General features: G+C 53.4%; 3 long non-coding RNA genes across 3 annotated transcripts in view; 1 reads left to right on the forward strand and 2 right to left on the reverse strand.

Annotated features, from left to right (window-relative positions):
• Positions 1–19525, reverse strand: part of LOC310901952 — a 76682-nt gene extending 57157 nt beyond the window's left edge. Inside the window, exon 1 of the long non-coding RNA XR_014586331.1 lies at positions 18380–19525. This is a non-coding gene — a long non-coding RNA (uncharacterized lncRNA). The remainder of the gene's footprint in view (positions 1–18379) is intronic.
• Positions 1–19731, forward strand: part of LOC310901950 — a 306235-nt gene that overhangs the window by 116618 nt on the left and 169886 nt on the right. The gene's annotated exons all lie outside the window — the stretch shown is intronic.
• Positions 1–19731, reverse strand: part of LOC310901951 — a 126281-nt gene that overhangs the window by 93256 nt on the left and 13294 nt on the right. The window lies entirely within an intron of this gene.

The raw sequence follows: 19731 nt of genomic DNA on the forward strand, positions 1-19731 counted from the left end.
ATGCAGTGCAGTGAGTCCAGAGAGTGCACTGGCACCACTGGGGATGCAGTGCAGTGAGTCCAGAGAGTGCACTGGCACCAGTGGGGATGCACTGCAGTGAGTCCAGAGAGTGCACTGGCACCACTGGGGATGCAGTGCAGTGAGTCCAGAGAGTGCACTGGCACCACTGGGGAAGCAGTGCAGTGAGTCCAGAGAGTGCAGTGGCACCACTAGGGATGCAGTGCAGTGAGTCCAGAGAGTGCACTGGCAGCACTGGGGATGCAGTGCAGTGAGTCCAGAGAGTGCACTGGCACCACTGGGGATGCAGTTCAGTGAGTCCAGAGAGTGCACTGGCACCACTGGGGATGCAGTGCAGTGAGTCCAGAGAGTGCACTGGCACCACTGGGGATGCACTTCAGTGACTCCAGAGAGTGCACTGGCACCACTGGGGATGCACCTCAGTGAGTCCAGAGAGTGCACTGGCACCACTGGTGATGCACTGCAGTGAGTCCAGAGAATGCACTGGCACCACTGGGGATGCAGTGCAGTGAGTCCAGAGAGTGCACTGGCACGACTGGGGATGCAGTGCAGTGAGTCCAGAGAGTGCACTGGCAACAGAGGGAATGCACTGCAGTGAGTCCAGTGAGTGCACTGGCACCACTGTGGATGCACTGCAGTGAGTCCAGAGAGTGCACTGGCACCACTGGGGATGCAGTGCAGTGAGTCAAGAGAGTGCACTGGCACCACTGGGGATGCACTGCAGTGAGTCCAGAGAGTGCACTGGCACCACTGGGGATGCACTGCAGTGAGTCCAGAGAGTGCACTGTCACCACTGGGGATGCAGTACAGTGAGTCCAGAGAGTGCACTGGCACCACTGGGGATGCAGTGCAGTGAGTCCAGAGAGTGCACTGGCACCAGTGGGTATGCACTGCAGTGAGTCCAGAGAGTGCACTGGCACCACTGGGGATGCAGTGCAGTGAGTCCAGAGAGTGCACTGGCACCACTGGGGAAGCAGTGCAGTGAGTCCAGAGAGTGCAGTGGCACCACTAGGGATGCAGTGCAGTGAGTCCAGAGAGTGCACTGGCACCACTGGGGATGCAGTGCAGTGAGTCCAGAGAGTGCACTGGCACCACTGGGGATGCAGTTCAGTGAGTCCAGAGAGTGCACTGGCACCACTGGGGATGCAGTGCAGTGAGTCCAGAGAGTGCACTGGCACCACTGGGGATGCACTTCAGTGACTCCAGAGAGTGCACTGGCACCACTGGGGATGCACCTCAGTGAGTCCAGAGAGTGCACTGGCACCACTGGGGATGCACTGCAGTGAGTCCAGAGAATGCACTGGCACCACTGGGGATGCAGTGCAGTGAGTCCAGAGAGTGCACTGGCACCACTGGGGATGCAGTGCAGTGAGTCCAGAGAGTGCACTGGCAACAGAGGGAATGCACTGCAGTGAGTCCAGTGAGTGCACTGGCACCACTGTGGATGCACTGCAGTGAGTCCAGAGAGTGCACTGGCAGCACTGGGGATGCAGTGCAGTGAGTCCAGAGAGTGCACTGGCACCACTGGGGATGCACTGCAGTGAGTCCAGAGAGTGCACTGTCACCACTGGGGATGCAGTACAGTGAGTCCACAGAGTGCACTGGTACCAGTGGGGATGCAGTACAGTGAGTCCAGAGAGTGCACTGGCACCACTGGGCATGCAGTGCAGTGAGTCCAGAGAGTGCACTGGCACCACTGGGGATGCACTTCAGTGACTCCAGAGAGTGCACTGGCACCACTGGGGATGCAGTGCAGTGAGTCCAGAGAGTGCACTGGCACCACTGGGGATGCACTGCAGTGAGTCCAGAGAGTGCACTGGCACCACTGGGGATGCAGTACAGTGAGTCCAGAGAGTGCACTGGCACCACTGGGGATGCACTGCAGTGAGTCCAGAGAGTGCACTGGCACCACTGGGGATGCACTACAGTGAGTCCAGAGATTGCACTGGCAGCACTGGGGATGCAGTGCACTGAGTCCAGAGAGTGCACTGGCACCACTGGGGATGAAGTGCATTGAGTCCAGAGAGTGCACTGGCACCACTGGGTATGCACTTCAGTGAGTCCAGAGAGTGCACTGACACCACTGGGGATGCAGTGCAGTGAGTCCAGAGAGTGCAGTGGCACCACTGGGGATGCAGTGCAGTGAGTCCAGAGAGTGCTCTGGCACCACTGGGGATGCACTGCAGTGAGTCCAGAGAGTACACTGGCACCACTGGGGATGCAGTGCAGTGAGTCCAGAGAGTGCACTGGCACCACTGGGGATGCAGTCCAGTGAGTGCACTGGCAACACTGGGGATGCAGTGCAGTGACTGCAGAGAGTACACTGGCACCACCGGGGATTCACTGCAGTGAGTCCAGAGAGTGCACTGGCACCACCTGTGATGCAGTGCAGTGAGTCCAGTGAGTGCACTGGCACCACTGGGGATGCAGTGCTGTGACTCCAGAGAGCGCACTGGCACCACTGGGGATGCAGTGCAGTCAGTCCAGTGAGTGCACTGGCACCACTGGGGGTGCAGTACAGTGAGTCCAGAGAGTGCACTGACACCACTGGGGATGCAGTGCAGTGAGTCCAGACAGTGCACTGGCACCACTGTGGATGCAGTGCAGTGAGTCCAGAGAGTGCACTGGCACCACTGGGGATGCACTGCAGTGAGTCCAGAGAGTGCACTGGCACCACTGGGGATGCATTGCGGTGAGTCCAGAGAGTGCACTGGCACCACAGATGATGCAGTACAGTGAGTCCAGTGAGTGCACTGGCACCAGTGGGGATGCACTGCAGTGAGTCCAGAGAGTGCACTGGCACCACTGGGGATGCAGTGCAGTGAGTCCAGAGAGTGCACTGGCACCACTGGGGATGCACTGCAGTGAGTCCAGAGAGTGCACTGGCACCACTGGGGATGCAGTGCAGTGAGTCCAGAGAGTGCACTGGCACCACTGGTGATGCACTGAAGTGAGTCCAGAGATTGCAATGGCACGACTCGGGATGCAGTACAGTGAGTCCAGAGAGTGCACTGGCACCACTGGTGATGCACTGCAGTGAGTCCAGAGATTGCACGGGCACCACTGGGGATGCAGTGCAGTGAGTCCAAAGAGTGCACTGGCACCACTGGGATTGCACTGCAGTGAGTCCAGAGAGTGCACTGGCACCACTGGGGATGCAGTACAGTGAGTCCAGAGAGTGCACTGGCACCACTGGGGATGCACTGAAGTGAGTCCAGAGAGTGCACTGGCACCACTGGGGATGCACTACAGTGAGTCCAGAGATTGCACTGGCACCACTGGGGATGCAGTGCAGTGAGTCCAGAGAGTGCACTGGCACCACTGGGGATGCAGTGCAGTGAGTCCAGAGAGTGCACTGGCACCACTGGGGATGCAGTGCAGTGAGTCCAGAGAGTACACTGGCACCAGTGGGGATGCAGTGCAGTGAGTCCAGAGAGTGCACTGGCACCACTGGGGATGCACTGCAGTGAGTCCAGAGAGTGCACTGGCACCACTGGGGAAGTGTCCAGTGAGTCCAGTGAGTGCACTGGCACCACTGGGGATGCAGTGCAGTGAGTCCAGAGAGTGCACTGGCACCAGTGGGGATGCAGTGCAGTGAGTCCAGAGAGTGCACTGGCACCACTGGGGATGCAGTGCAGTCAGTCCAGTGAGTGCACTGGCACCACTGGGGGTGCAGTACAGTGAGTCCAGAGAGTGCACTGGCACCACTGGGGATGCACTGCAGTGAGTCCAGACAGTGCACTGGCACCACTGGGGATGCCCTGCAGTGAGTCCAGAGAGTGCACTGGCACCACTGGGGATGCAGTGCAGTGAGTCCAGAGAGTGCACTGGCACCACTGGGGATGCAGTGCAGTGAGTCCAGAGAGTGCACTGGCACCACTGGGGCTTCAGTGCAGTGAGTCCAGAGAGTGCACTGGCACCACTGGGGATGCACTGCAGTGAGTCCAGAGAGTGCACTGTCACCACTGGGGATGCAGTACAGTGAGTCCACAGAGTGCACTGGCACCAGTGGGTATGCAGTACAGTGAGTCCAGAGAGTGCACTGGCACCACTGGGCATGCAGTGCAGTGAGTCCAGAGAGTGCACTGGCACCACTGGGGATGCGGTGCTGGGAGTCCAGAGAGTGCTTTGGCACCAGTGGGGATGCAGTGCAGTTACTCCAGAGACTGCACTGGCACCACCGGGGATGCAGTGCAGTGAGTCCAGAGAGTGCACTGGCACCACTGGGGATGCAGTGCAGTGAGTCCAGAGATTGCACTGGCACCACTGGGGATGCAGTGCTGTGACTCCAGAGAGCGCACTGGCACCACTGGGGATGCAGTGCAGTGAGTCCAGAGAGTGCACTGGCACCACTGGGGATGCACTGCAGTGAGCCCAGAGAGTGCACTGGCACCAGTGGGGATGCACTGCAGTGAGTCCACTGAGTGCACTGGCACCACTGGTGAAGCAGTGCAGTGAGTCCAGAGAGTGCAGTGGCACCACTGGTGATGCAGTTTAGTGAGTCCAGAGAGTGCACTGGCACCACTGGGGATGCAGTGCAGTGAGTCCAGAGAGTGCACTGTCACCACTGAGAATGCACTTCAATGAGTCCAGAGAGTGCACTGGCACCACTGGGGATGCAGTGCAGTGAGTCCAGAGAGTGCACTGGCACCACTGGGGATGCAGTGCAGTGAATCCAGTGAGTGCACTGGCACCACTGGGGATGCAGTGCAGTGAGTCCAGAGAGTGCACTGGCACTACTGGTGATGCAGTGCAGTGAGTCCAGAGAGTGCACTGGCACCACTGGGGATGCACTGCAGTGAGTCCAGAGAGTGCACTGTCACTACTGGGGATGCAGTGCAGTGAGTCCAGAGAGTGCACTGGTACCACTGGGGATGCAGTGCAGGGAGTCCAGAGAGTGCACTGGCACCACTGGGGATGCAGTACAGTGAGTCCACACAGTGCACTAGCACCACAGGGGATGCAGTGCAGTGAGTCCAGAGAGTGCACTGGCACCACTGGGGATGCAGTGCAGTGAGTCCAGAGAGTGCACTGGCACCACTGGTGATGCACTGCTGTGAGTCCAGAGAGTGCTCTTGCACCACAGGGGATGCAGTGCAGTGACTCAAGAGAGTGCACTGGCACCACTGGGGATGCAGTGCAGTGAGTCCAGAGAGTGCACTGGCACCACTGGAGATGCAGTGCAGTGAGTCCAGAGAGTGCAATGGCACCACTGCGGATGCACTGCAGTGAGTCCAGAGAGTGCACTGGCTCCACAGGGGATGCACTGCAGTGAGTCCAGAGAGTGCACTGGCACCACTGGGGATGCACTGAAGTGAGTCCAGAGAGTGCACTGGCACCACTGAGAATGCACTTCAGTGAGTCCAGAGAGTGCACTGGCACCACTGGGGATGCAGTGCAGTGAGTCCACAGAGTGCACTAGCACCACTGGGGATGCAGTGCAGTGAGTCCAGAGAGTGCGCTGGAACCACTGGGGATGCAGTGCAGTGAGTCCAGAGAGTGCACTGGCACCACTGGGGATGCAGTGCAGTGAGTCCAGAGAGTGCACTGGCACCAGTGGGGATGCACTGCAGTGAGTCCAGAGAGTGCACTGGCACCACTGGGGATGCAGTGCAGTGAGTCCAGAGAGTGCACTGGCACCACTGGGGAAGCAGTGCAGTGAGTCCAGAGAGTGCAGTGGCACCACTAGGGATGCAGTGCAGTGAGTCCAGAGAGTGCACTGGCAGCACTGGGGATGCAGTGCAGTGAGTCCAGAGAGTGCACTGGCACCACTGGGGATGCAGTTCAGTGAGTCCAGAGAGTGCACTGGCACCACTGGGGATGCAGTGCAGTGAGTCCAGAGAGTGCACTGGCACCACTGGGGATGCACTTCAGTGACTCCAGAGAGTGCACTGGCACCACTGGGGATGCACCTCAGTGAGTCCAGAGAGTGCACTGGCACCACTGGTGATGCACTGCAGTGAGTCCAGAGAATGCACTGGCACCACTGGGGATGCAGTGCAGTGAGTCCAGAGAGTGCACTGGCACCACTGGGGATGCAGTGCAGTGAGTCCAGAGAGTGCACTGGCAACAGAGGGAATGCACTGCAGTGAGTCCAGTGAGTGCACTGGCACCACTGTGGATGCACTGCAGTGAGTCCAGAGAGTGCACTGGCACCACTGGGGATGCACTGCAGTGAGTCCAGAGAGTGCACTGGCACCACTGGGGATGCACTGCAGTGAGTCCAGAGAGTGCACTGTCACCACTGGGGATGCAGTACAGTGAGTCCAGAGAGTGCACTGGCACCACTGGGGATGCAGTGCAGTGAGTCCAGAGAGTGCACTGGCACCAGTGGGGATGCACTGCAGTGAGTCCAGAGAGTGCACTGGCACCACTGGGGATGCAGTGCAGTGAGTCCAGAGAGTGCACTAGCACCACTGGGGAAGCAGTGCAGTGAGTCCAGAGAGTGCAGTGGCACCACTAGGGATGCAGTGCAGTGAGTCCAGAGAGTGCACTGGCACCACTGGGGATGCAGTGCAGTGAGTCCAGAGAGTGCACTGGCACCACTGGGGATGCAGTTCAGTGAGTCCAGAGAGTGCACTGGCACCACTGGGGATGCAGTGCAGTGAGTCCAGAGAGTGCACTGGCACCACTGGGGAAGCACTTCAGTGACTCCAGAGAGTGCACTGGCACCACTGGGGATGCACCTCAGTGAGTCCAGAGAGTGCACTGGCACCACTGGTGATGCACTGCAGTGAGTCCAGAGAATGCACTGGCACCACTGGGGATGCAGTGCAGTGAGTCCAGAGAGTGCACTGGCACCACTGGGGATGCAGTGCAGTGAGTCCAGAGAGTGCACTGGCAACAGAGGGAATGCACTGCAGTGAGTCCAGTGAGTGCACTGGCACCACTGTGGATGCACTGCAGTGAGTCCAGAGAGTGCACTGGCAGCACTGGGGATGCAGTGCAGTGAGTCCAGAGAGTGCACTGGCACCACTGGGGATGCAGTGCAGTGAGTCCAGAGAGTGCACTGGCACCACTGGGGATGCAGTGCAGTGAGTCCAGAGAGTGCACTGGCACCACTGGGGATGCACTGCAGTGAGTCCAGAGAGTGCACTGGCACCACTGGGGATGCAGTACAGTGAGTCCAGAGAGTGCACTGGCACCACTGGGGATGCACTGCAGTGAGTCCAGAGAGTGCACTGGCACCACTGGGGATGCACTACAGTGAGTCCAGAGATTGCACTGGCAGCACTGGGGATGCAGTGCACTGAGTCCAGAGAGTGCACTGGCACCACTGGGGATGAAGTGCATTGAGTCCAGAGAGTGCACTGGTACAACTGGGTATGCACTTCAGTGAGTCCAGAGAGTGCACTGACACCACTGGGGATGCAGTGCAGTGAGTCCAGAGAGTGCAGTGGCACCACTGGGGATGCAGTGCAGTGAGTCCAGAGAGTGCTCTGGCACCACTGGGGATGCACTGCAGTGAGTCCAGAGAGTACACTGGCACCACTGGGGATGCAGTGCAGTGAGTCCAGAGAGTGCACTGGCACCACTGGGGATGCAGTCCAGTGAGTGCACTGGCAACACTGGGGATGCAGTGCAGTGACTGCAGAGAGTACACTGGCACCACCGGGGATTCACTGCAGTGAGTCCAGAGAGTGCACTGGCACCACCTGTGATGCAGTGCAGTGAGTCCAGTGAGTGCACTGGCACCACTGGGGATGCAGTGCTGTGACTCCAGAGAGCGCACTGGCACCACTGGGGATGCAGTGCAGTCAGTCCAGTGAGTGCACTGGCACCACTGGGGGTGCAGTACAGTGAGTCCAGAGAGTGCACTGACACCACTGGGGATGCAGTGCAGTGAGTCCAGACAGTGCACTGGCACCACTGGTGAAGCAGTGCAGTGAGTCCAGAGACTGCACTGGCACCACTGGGGATGCACTGCAGTGAGACCAGAGAGTGCACTGGCACCACTGGGGATGCACTGCAGTGAGTCCAGAGAGTGCACTGGCACCACTGGGGATGCACTGCAGTTAGTCCAGAGAGTGCACTGTCACCACTGGGGATGCAGTACAGTGAGTCCACATAGTGCACTGGCACCAGTGGGGATGCAGTACAGTGAGTCCAGAGAGTGCACTGGCACCACTGGACATGCAGTGCAGTGAGTCCAGAGAGTGCACTGGCACCACTGGGGATGCACTGCAGTGAGTCCAGAGAGTGCACTGTCACCACTGGGGATGCAGTACAGTGAGTCCACAGAGTGCACTGGCACCAGTGGGTATGCAGTACAGTGAGTCCAGAGAGTGCACTGGCACCACTGGGCATGCAGTGCAGTGAGTCCAGAGAGTGCACTGGCACCACTGGGGATGCACTGCAGTGAGTCCAGAGAGTGCACTGGCACCACTGGTGATGCAGTGCAGTGAGTCCAGTGAGTGTACTGGCACCACTGGGGATGCACTTCAGTGAGCCCAGAGAGTGCACTGGCACCACTGAGAATGCACTTCAGTGAGTCCAGAGAGTGCACTGGCACCACTGGGGATGCAGTGCAGTGAGTCCAGAGACTGCACTAGCACCACTGGGGGTGCAGTGCAGTGAATCCTGTGAGTACACTGGCACCACTGGGGATGCAGTGCAGTGAGTCCAGAGAGCTCACTGGCACCACTGGGGATGCAGTGCAGTGAGTCCAGAGAGTGCACTGGCACCACTGGAGATGCAGTACAGTGAGTCCAGTGAATGCACTGGAACCACTGGGGATGCAGTGCAGTGAGTCCAGAGAGTGCACTGGCACCACTGGTGATGCAGTACAGTGAGTCCAGTGAGTGCACTGGTACCACTGGGCCTGCAGTGCAGTGAGTCCAGAGAGTACACTGGCACCACTGGGGATGCACTGCAGTGAGTCCAGAGAGTGCACTGGCACCACCGATGATGCAGTACAGTGAGTCCAGTGAAGTGCACTGGCACTACTGGGGATGTAGTGCAGTGACTCGAGAGAGTGCACTGGCACCACTGGGGATGCAGTGCAGTGAGTCCAGAGAGTGCACTGGCAGCAGTGGGGATGCAGTGCAGTGAGTCCAGAGAGTGCACTGGCACCACTGGGGATGCAGTGCAGTGAGTCCAGAGACTTCACTGGCACCACTGGGAATGCAGTGCAGTGAGTGCAGAGAGTGCACTGGCACCACTGGGGATGCAGTGCAGTGAGTCCAGAGAGTGCACTGGCGCCACTGGGGATGCACTGCAGTGAGTCCAGAGAGTGCACTGGCACCACTGGGGATGCACTGCAGTGAGTCCAGAGAGTGCACTGGCACCACTGGTGATGCAGTACAGTGAGTCCAGAGAGTGCACTGGCACCACTGGGGATGCACTGCAGTGAGTCCAGAGAGTGCACTGGCACCACTGGGGATGCAGTACAGTGAGTCCACATAGTGCACTGGCACCAGTGGGGATGCAGTACAGTGAGTCCAGAGAGTGCACTGGCACCACTGGGGATGCAGTGCAGTGAGTCCAGAGAGTGCACTGGCACCACTGGGGATGCACTGCAGTGAGTCCAGAGAGTGCACTAGCACCACTGGGGATGCAGTGCAGTGAATCCTGTTAGTACACTGGCACCACTGGGGATGCAGTGCAGTGAGTCCAGAGAGCTCACTGGCACCACTGGGGATGCAGTGCAGTGAGTCCAGAGAGTGCACTGGCACCACTGGTGATGCAGTACAGTGAGTCCAGTGAATGCACTGGAACCACTGGGGATGCAGTGCAGTGAGTCCAGAGAGTGCACTGGCAGCACTGGTGATGCAGTACAGTGAGTCCAGTGAGTGCACTGGCACCACTGTGTCTGCAGTGCAGTGAGTCCAGAGAGTGCACTGGCACCACTGGGGATGCAGTGTAGTGAGTCCAGAGAGTGCACTGGCACCAACGATGATGCAGTACAGTGAGTCCAGAGAGTGCAATGGCACCACTGGGTATGTAGTGCAGTGAGTCCAGAGAGTGCACTGGCACCACTGGGGATGCAGTGCAGTGAGTCCAGAGAGTACACTGGCACCACTGGTGATGCAGTGCAGTGAGTCCAGCGAGTGCACTGGCACCACTGGGGATGCAGTGCTGTGACTCCAGAGAGCGCACTGGCACCACTGGGGATGCAGTGCAGTGAGTGCAGAGAGTGCACTGGCACCACTGGGGATGCACTTCAGTGAGTTCAGAGAGTGCACTGGCACCACTGGGGATGGGTTTCAAGCCAACTGCATTAACCGCTCATGCTTCTTTCTTATGAGATGTTAGTAAACCAATTACATAGCCTTGTCAAGACTAAATCACAGCTAAAAATCCTGTACATCTCATGTGGCCAACCACTCCCAACTAGGATTCCAAGAACCAGGAGGTTCGGTGAAAATAGGGCTAGTGCTATTAGAGGGGTGATTATTAGGGTAAGCCTTAAGCTGTCTTTAATGGAGAAGTATGGGTGGAATGGGATTTTGTCGCAGTCTGATACGATTCCTAGTGGGTTATTTGAGCCTGATTCGTGTAGGAAGGTTAGGTGGACTAGGGTGATTCCTGCAATTAGGAAGGGCAGTAGGAAGTGGATGGCGAAGAATCGGGTTAAGGTTGGATTGTCTACTGAGAATCCTCCTCAGGCTCATTCTACTAGAGTTTGCCCAATGTACGGTGTTGTGGTTTAACCCGGCTGGCAGCTAAACACCACACAGCCGTTCGCTCACCCTCCCCCCTCCCTCTCTGGGATGGGGGAGAGAAACGGGAAAGTGAAGCCTGTGAGTTGAGATAAAGACAGTTTATTAAGACAGGAAAATAATAATAACAATAATAATAATAATAGTGATAATGGTAATAGTATTAACAATAATAATGTGTAAGAAAACAAGTGATGCACAATGCAATTGCTCACCACCCGCTGACCGATGCCCAGCCTATTCCCGAGCAGCCGGCCCCCCCCACCCCGGCCAGCCACCCCTATATATTGTTTAGCATGACGTCAGATGGTATGGAATACCCCTTTGGCCAGTTTGGGTCAGCTGTCCTGGGTCTGTCCCCTCCCAGCTCCTGCTGCACCCCCAGCCTGCTCGCTGGCAGGACAGAGCAAGAAGCCGAAAAGTCCTTGGCCTTGTGTAAACACTGCTCTGCAACAATTAAAACATCAGCATGTTATCAGCGCTCTTCTCATCCTAATCCAAAACATAGCACCCTACCAGCTACTATGAGCTACTTAACTCTGTCCTAACTGGAACCAGGACATACGGGATGGCTGAGAATAGGTTGGTGATTACGGTGGCCCCTCAGAATGACATTTGTCCTCATGGTAGGACATACCCTACGAAGGCAGTTGCTATTAGGGTGAGTAGGAGGATTACTCCTGTGTTTCAGGTTTCTTTGTATAGGTAGGAGCCGTAGTAGAGGCCTCGTCCGATGTGTAAGTAGATGCAGATAAAGAAGAGCGAAGCACCGTTGGCGTGGAGGTTGCGGATGAGCCATCCGTACTGGACGTCTCGGCATGTGTGAGCTACTGAGGAGAAGGCGAGTGAAGTGTCTGCGGTGTAGTGTATGGCTAGTAGCAGGCCTGTTAGGATTTGTGTGGCTAAGCAGATGGCTAGAAGGGAGCCGAAGTTTCATCAGGCAGAGATGTTGGAGGGGGCGGGTAGGTCGATTAGGGAGTTGTTGATTATTTTTAGTAGGGGATGGGATTTGCGGATGTTAGGGGCCATTAGTGAGTCTGTGTGTTATTAGGATTATTACCAGGATGGAGAGGGCGAAGGATCCTAGGTAGGCCTTAATTAGCCCTGTGTGTATTGAGGTTGCGGCTTTGCTTGCGGCTACTTGTAGTTCAGCAAGGCCCTCTGGCCCTATTTTTTTGAGTCAGGAGAGGTCGATCAAGTGTAGGGCAATGTTTTGTCCCTTTTCTAGTAGGTTTTTGGAGAAGAATCGGTGTACTAGGGGGTTGAAGTACCCTAATGCAGAGGAGAAGTTTATGAGGGGGTTTGGTTTGGGGTGAGTGAGGGTGTGTGTTATGTTCGATAGTTCTAGGGCTAGGATGATTCCTAGGATTGTTATGAGGATGGCAGCGGTTTTGGTGATAAGGGGTATGGTTATTGGGGGGGTTTTGGTTGGTGTGATGAAAGAGGTAATGATTATTCCTGCTGTAATGCTGCCTAGGGCGAGTCGGGTTAGGGGGGCGGTGATTAGTGGGTTGTTTTCGTTTATTGATACTATTGGGGGGATTCGGGTTTGTCCAGCTTGGACTAGGATGGTTATGCGGATGCTGTAGGTTGCGGTGAATGCTGTGGCTATAAGGGTTAGGAGTAGGGCTCAAGTATTTAGGTATGATGTGTTTAAGCTTTCGATGATGAGGTCTTTTGAGTAGAATCCGGCTAGGAATGGGGTTCCTATCAGCGCCAGGTTTCCGATGGTTAGGCAGGAAGTAGTGACTGGGAGTATTTTCTGTAGGCCTCCTATCTTTCGGATATCTTGTTCTCCGTTTAGGTTGTGGATGATAGACCCTGAGCATAGGAATAGTATGGCTTTAAAGAAGGCATGGGTTGAGATGTGTAGGAAGGCTAGTTGTGGGAGGTTTAGTCCGATAGTGACTATTATTAGTCCTAGTTGGCTGGATGTTGAGAAAGCAATGATTTTTTTGATGTCATTTTGGGTTAGGGCGCATGTGGCAGCGAATAGGGTTGATAGAGCACCTAGGCATAGGCAGGCAGTTAGGGCTGTCTGGTTGGTGGCTAGCAGGGGGTGCATGCGGATGAGCAGGAAGATTCCGGCTACTACTATGGTACTGGAGTGCAGTAGGGCTGATACTGGGGTGGGGCCTTCTATTGCTGCGGGCAGTCATGGGTGGAGTCCAAATTGGGCGGATTTTCCTGCGGCTGCGAGGATTAATCCTATGAGGGGGAGGATTGGGGTTTGGTGGGGGTGTACGGCTTGTTGGATCTCTCAGGTGTTGAATGTTGAAGCTAGTCATGCTATGCTCAGGATCAGTCCGACGTCTCCGATTCGGTTGTAGATTACGGCTTGTAGGGCGGCGGTGTTGGCATCTGCTCGGCCTTGTCATCAGCCGATGAGAAGGAAGGACATGATTCGTACTCCTTCCCAGCCTACGAATAGGAGGAATATGTTGTTTGCGGTTGTTAGGAGGAGTATGGCGACTAGGAATGTCAGTAGGTAGGTGAAAAATTTTGTTACGTATGGCTCTGAGGCCATGTATCATATGGCGAATTGTAGGATTGATCATGTTACAAATAGGGCGATTGGAAGAAATGTTATTGAGTATTGGTCTATTTTTAGGCTCAGGGGGATTTTAAAGTTTATAATGAATTTTCACTCCCAGTGGCAGGTGACAGATTCTACTCCCGAGTAGATGAATGCGGTTGTAGGGGCTAGGCTAATTAGGAATGCGGTTTTAACAGCGCGGGTGGTGGCTTGTGGGGTGTTTTTAAAGTTTTTAAATAGAAATGGCAGGATGATTGGGGTTAGGAGGATTGTCAGCGTGAGTAGTGTGAGGGAGTTGATTAGTAGTGTGGGGTTCACTACTTTTACTTGGATTTGCACCAAGATGGGTGGTTCCTAAGACCAGTGGATTGCTGTTATCCTTTAAAAGTAAGGGGGCTGAGGTTTTAGGCTCAGATGTAAGAGTTAGCAGCTCTTGTTGGTTAAACCCTCCCCTCAGCAGGTAAGAAGGTTTGAACTTCTATTCTTAGAATCACAGTCTAATGTTTGGTTTAAACTATACTTGCATGAGGGGATTCCGGAGATCAGTTCGGGTTTGAGGATTAGGAGGAATATTGGGATAATGTGGAGTGTTATGAGCAGGTGTTCTCGCGTGGTTGAGTTTTGCATAGATGTGATGTGGGAGGGGATTGAGCCTCGTTGGGTCATTAGTAGTATGAATAAGGTGTAGGAGGCGGTTAGTAGGGTTGCGATTCCTGTTAGGATGATCGTGAAGGCAGATCAGTTGAATAAGGTGATTATAATGGTTAGCTCTGCTATGAGGTTTGTTGTTGGGGGTAAGGCTATGTTTGTTAGATTGGCCAGCAATCATCAGGTAGCTATGAGTGGTAGGAGAGGTTGTAGGCCTCGTGTGAGTAGTAGAATTCGGCTGTGCGTACGTTCATAGTTTGTGTTGGCTAGGCAGAATAGTATGGAGGAAGTTAGTCCATGGGAAATTATTAGGATCATTGCCCCTGAGAATGATCAGTGGGTTTGGATTATTCCTGCGGCGATAACTAGGCCTATGTGGCTAACGGATGAATAAGCGATTAGTGATTTTAGGTCTGTCTGTCGTAGGCAGATTGAGCTAGTCATTAGGGCGCCTCATAGGGCCAGGGTTAGGAAGGGGTAGTGCAGGAGGTTGGACAGTGGGCCCATAAATAGAGTGACTCGTATAATTCCGTATCCTCCTAGCTTTAGTAGTAGGGCGGCGAGGAGTATTGAGCCTGCGATGGGTGCTTCTACGTGGGCTTTTGGCAGTCAGAGGTGTAGGCCGTATAGTGGGGCTTTTACTATGAATGCTATGAGCAGTGCTAGACCTGATAGTATTCCTGTCCATGAGGTGGATAGGGTTGGGTGGGTTAGTTGTAGGGTTGGCAGGTGCAGGGTGCCAATTTTCACGTATAGGTGTATGATTGTGATTAGCAGGGGTAGAGAGCTTACTGGCGTGTAGAATAGCAGGTAGATGCCAGCGCTTAGGCGTTCTGGTTGGTTCCCCCATCGGGTGATTAAGATTAGGGTGGGAATGAGGGTTGCTTCAAATGAGATGTAAAATAGTGCTAGTTCTGTGGTGGAAAAGGCTAGTAGGATGAATGGCTGGACTGCGACTAAGGTTGAGATAAAGATTCGTTTGCGTTGTAGGGGTTCTTGTTGCAGGTGGTTTTGGCTTGCTATGATTATGAGTGGGAGTAGTCAGCAGGATAGTACTAGGAGGGGGGATGAGATTTGGTCAATTCCTGTTCAGTTGGATAAAAATTTGTAGGGGTAGTAGGTTGGGATTAATCACTGTAGGCTTAGGGCAGCGATTAGGAGGCTGTATAAGGTGGTGTTAGTCCATAGAAATTTTGGTGGAGACAGCAGGGCTGTTGGAAGAAGTATGATTGTGGGTAGGATGATTTTTAGCATTGCAGGAGGTTTAGGTTGTGTAGATGGTCGGAGCCATGTGTGCGGGTGGAGGCTACTAGGATGGCCAGGCCTGTGCCCGCCTCACACGCTGAGAAGGTTAGCATGAGAATTGGTACCATGGTGAATGAGGAGACTTGGTTTTCGATGGATCATATTGATAGGCCTACGAATATCGATAATATTATGCTTTCAAGGCATAGTAGGGCGGATACTAGGTGGGTTCGGTGGAAGGCTAGTCCTAGTCCGCTGAAAATGAAGGCTGAGTAGAAGCTTAAATGTAGGGGCGACATAAGAAAGTTACAGGGTTGGCTGTAATCTGCTGGGTCGAAACCAGCTATCTTTTTGGTTAGACTAACTTTCTGTTATTCTGCTCATTCTAGGCCCCCTTGAATTCACTCGTAGGCCAGTCCGAGTGTTAGGAGAAGGAGGATCACTACAGTTCAGGTGAGGGTCATTAGGGGGGATTGGAGTTGGACGGCTCATGGCAGGGGGAGTAGGAGGGCGATTTCTAGGTCGAATAGGACGAACAGGATGGCTACTGAGGAAGAATCGGACTGAGAATGGTAATCGAGCAGATCCAAGTGGGTCGAATCCACATTCGTACGGTGAGAGTTTCTCTGAGTCGGGGTTTATTTGGGCGAGTCAGAAGTTTAATGCGGTTAGGGCGGCGCTTAGGATTGATGATAGGGCGAATATGAACATGAGTGCGTTCATTGCTCTCCTCTGGGTTTATACCAGATTCTAGAGATTGGAAGTCAATTGTAATTAATATACTAGAAGAGCAAGATCCTCATCAGTAGATGGTTATGTAGAGGAATAGTCAGATGACGTCTACGAAGTGTCAGTATCAGGCTGCTGCCTCGAATCCGAAGTGGTGGTCTGATGTAAAGTGGAACTTGATCAGTCGGAAGAGGCAGACGGTCAGGAAGGAGGATCCGATGATTACGTGGAGTCCGTGGAATCCAGTGGCAACGAAGAAGGTAGATCCGTAGACGCTATCGGCGATTGAGAATGGGGCTTCGTGGTATTCTATTGCTTGTAGGGCTGTGAAGTAGAATCCCAGGAGGATCGTTAGGGTTAGGGCGTGGATGGCGTGTTTTCGGTTTCCTTCTGTGATGCTGTGATGGGCTCACGTTACGGTAACGCCTGAGGCTAGTAGGATGGCTGTGTTTAGTAGGGGGACTTCTATCGGGTTGAGTGGTTTAATTCCTGTTGGGGGTCATTGGCCTCCTAGTTCTGGGGTTGGGGCCAGGCTCGAGTGGAAGAACGCTCAGAAGAACCCTAAGAAGAAGAATGCTTCGGATGTGATGAAAAGGATTATGCCGTATCGTAGGCCTTTTTGGACTGTGGGAGTGTGATGGCCTTGGAAGGTGCTTTCTCGTACAATGTCTCGTCATCATTGGAGTATTACTAGGAGTATTGAGATGAGGCCTAGGGTTAGTAGTATGGATGAGTTGTAGTGGAATCACATGATTAATCCTGAGGTTGTGAGTAGGGCGGCGGCTGCCCCGAAGATTGGTCAAGGGCTTGGGTCAACTATGTGGTATGAGTGTGCTTGGTGTGCCATTAGATGTTTTCTTGTAAGTATAGGCTTAGAAGGAGCACGAAGACGTAGGCCTGGATTATGGCTACTGCTACTTCTAGGATGGTTAGGAGTAGTAGGATGATTATTGTTAGGATGGATACTGCAGGAAGGGTGGGTATTAATGCAATGGAAGCTGTAGAGATGAGTTGGATGAGTAAGTGTCCTGCTGTAAGGTTGGCTGTAAGGCGGACTCCGAGGGCTAGGGGGCGGATTAGTAGGCTGGTTGTTTCGATCAGGATTAGTGCGGGGATTAGGGGTGTAGGGGTACCTTCGGGTAATAGGTGGGCTAAAGAGGCTGATGGTTGGTTTCGTAGGCCTGTTAGTAGTGTGGCGAGCCATAGTGGGAAGGCTAGGGCTATGTTCATAGATAGTTGGGTGGTTGGGGTGAATGTATATGGAAGGAGGCCTAGAAGGTTGATTGTAAGAAGTATGATTATTAGGGATGTAAATATTATGGCTCATTTGTGGCCATTTTTGTTGAGTGGGACTATTAGTTGTTTTGTGATTAGGTGAAGGAGTCATGTTTGGATAGTAGAAAGGCGGTTGTTGATTCATCGGTTGTTTGGGGACGGGAATAGTAGGGCTGGGAAGAGTAGGGATAGTAGGATTAAGGGGATGCCAAATAGATTGGGGCTGGAAAATTGGTCAAAGAAGCTTAGGTTCATGGTCAGGATCATGGTGTGGGTTTGGTAGTGAGGGAGGTCTTATTTGATGGGGGGTTGGTTGTGGTGAAGGCTAGTAGTTTTGGTTGGATGAGGAGTGCTAGGGTTAATCAGGTTATAATTATGATTGAAAATCATGGTGCGGGGTTAAGCTGTGGCATATCATTAAGGAGGGGGAAGTCCCTCTTTGGCTAGCTTAAAAGGCTAGTGCTGTTGCATAGCTTCTTAATGATTAGGATGATGATAGAAGGGACGATCAGGCCTCGAAATGTGGGAGTGGGGTTGATTCTACTACAATGGGTATGTAGCTGTGATTAGCCCCGCAAATTTCTGAGCATTGTCCGTAAAAAATCCCAGGCCGGGTGGTAATGAATGAAGTTTGGTTTAGTCGGCCTGGGATTGCGTCTGTTTTAACTCCGAGCGTTGGGACTGCTCAGGAGTGGAGTACGTCTCCTGCAGTAATGATCACGCGGATGGGGGATTCTATTGGGATAACTACGCGGTGGTCAACTTCTAGCAGTCGGAAGTGGCCGTTGGGTAAGTCTGGGGTGGGCACTATGTAGGAGTCGAATGATAGGTCTTTGAAGTCTGTGTATTCGTAGCTTCAGTATCATTGGTGGCCGATGGCTTTTAGGGTGAGGTCTGGTTCGTCGATTTTGTCCATTATGTAGAGGATTTGTAGGGATGGGAGGGCGAGGAGTACCAGGACGATAGCAGGTAGGATTGTCCAGATCAGCTCTACTTCTTGGGCGTCTACAGCATTGGACGAGAGTTTTTCTGTTAGTATGTGGGCTAAAAGGTAGAGAACTAGGCTGCAGATAGCTAGGGCAACGATTAGGGCGTGGTCGTGGAATTCAACGAGTTCTTCTATGATGGGTGATGAGGCGTCTTGGAATCCTAGTTGGGAGTGGTTGGCCACATGAGATGTACAGGATTTTTACCTGTGATTTAGTCTTGACAAGGCTATGTAATTGGTTTACTAACGTCTCATAAGAAAGAAGCATGAGCGGTTAACCTCCTGGGAGACCCAGAAAACTTCACCCCAGCAAACCCGCTAGTAACCCCACCACACATCAAGCCAGAATGATACTTCCTGTTCGCCTACGCCATCCTACGTTCAATCCCAAATAAACTAGGAGGCGTATTAGCACTGGCCGCCTCCGTACTGATCCTATTCCTAATCCCATTCCTGCACAAATCAAAACAACGAGCAATAACATTCCGACCACTCTCCCAGCTCCTATTCTGAGTACTAGTCGCCGACCTCCTCGTCCTAACATGAGTAGGAAGCCAACCCGTCGAACACCCATTCATCATCATCGGCCAACTCGCTTCAATCGCCTACTTCACTATCCTCCTATTTCTCCTCCCCGCCGCAAGCGCCCTAGAAAACAAAATACTCAACTGCTAAATACTCTAATAGTTTATAAAAACATTGGTCTTGTAAACCAAAGATTGAAGACTTACCACTTCTTAGAGTACCCCAAACTCAGAAAAAAAGGACTCAAACCTTTATCTCCAGCTCCCAAAGCTGGCATTTTCAATAAACTATTCTCTGACCCTAACCCCTAAACCGCCCGAATAGCACCCCGCGACAACCCCCGCACAAGCTCCAATACAACAAACAAAGTCAACAACAGCCCCCAACCCGCCACTAAAAACATCCCTGCCCCATGTGAATAAAACATGGAAACTCCACTAAAATCCGACCGAACAACAAACACCCCAACATTATTCACAGTAGAAACCCCGAACTTCCAAGCCCCCATAAACCCCCCAAACACCAACCCCCCAAAAACAATTGCCACAAACGCTACTGCACATCCAATCACCCGTCAATCCCCCCAAGCCCCAGGGAAAGGCTCCGCTGCTAAAGCTACTGAATAAACAAACACCACCAGCATACCCCCCAAATACACCATAAACAGCACTAAAGCCACGAACGAAACCCCAAGGCCCAGCAACCACCCGCACCCCGCCACAGACGCTAACACCAAACCAACAACCCCATAATACGGCGAAGGATTCGACGCCACACCCAAAACACCCACCGCAAAGCAAATCCCTAAAAAAAACATAAAATAAGTCATTATTCCTGCCCGGACACTACCCGAGGCCTGCGGCTCGAAAAGCCGCCATTGTTCTCAACTACAGGAACTAACCGCAAGCCCCCAATAATTCTACCCCATCTATGCCATTATGCTTAACCCCCCCCCCCCTCCCCCCCCGAGGCGGGGGTATTTGGTTATGCATATTCGTGCATAAATTTATATACCCCATATACATACATACTATAGTACCAGTAATATACATTATATACGGACTATCTTATAAGCAGGTGCTAAACCCATACATGTACACGGCCAT

This window comes from Anser anser (assembly GCF_964211835.1).
Source record: "Anser anser genome assembly, chromosome: 6".
Classification (NCBI taxonomy): domain Eukaryota; kingdom Metazoa; phylum Chordata; class Aves; order Anseriformes; family Anatidae; genus Anser; species Anser anser.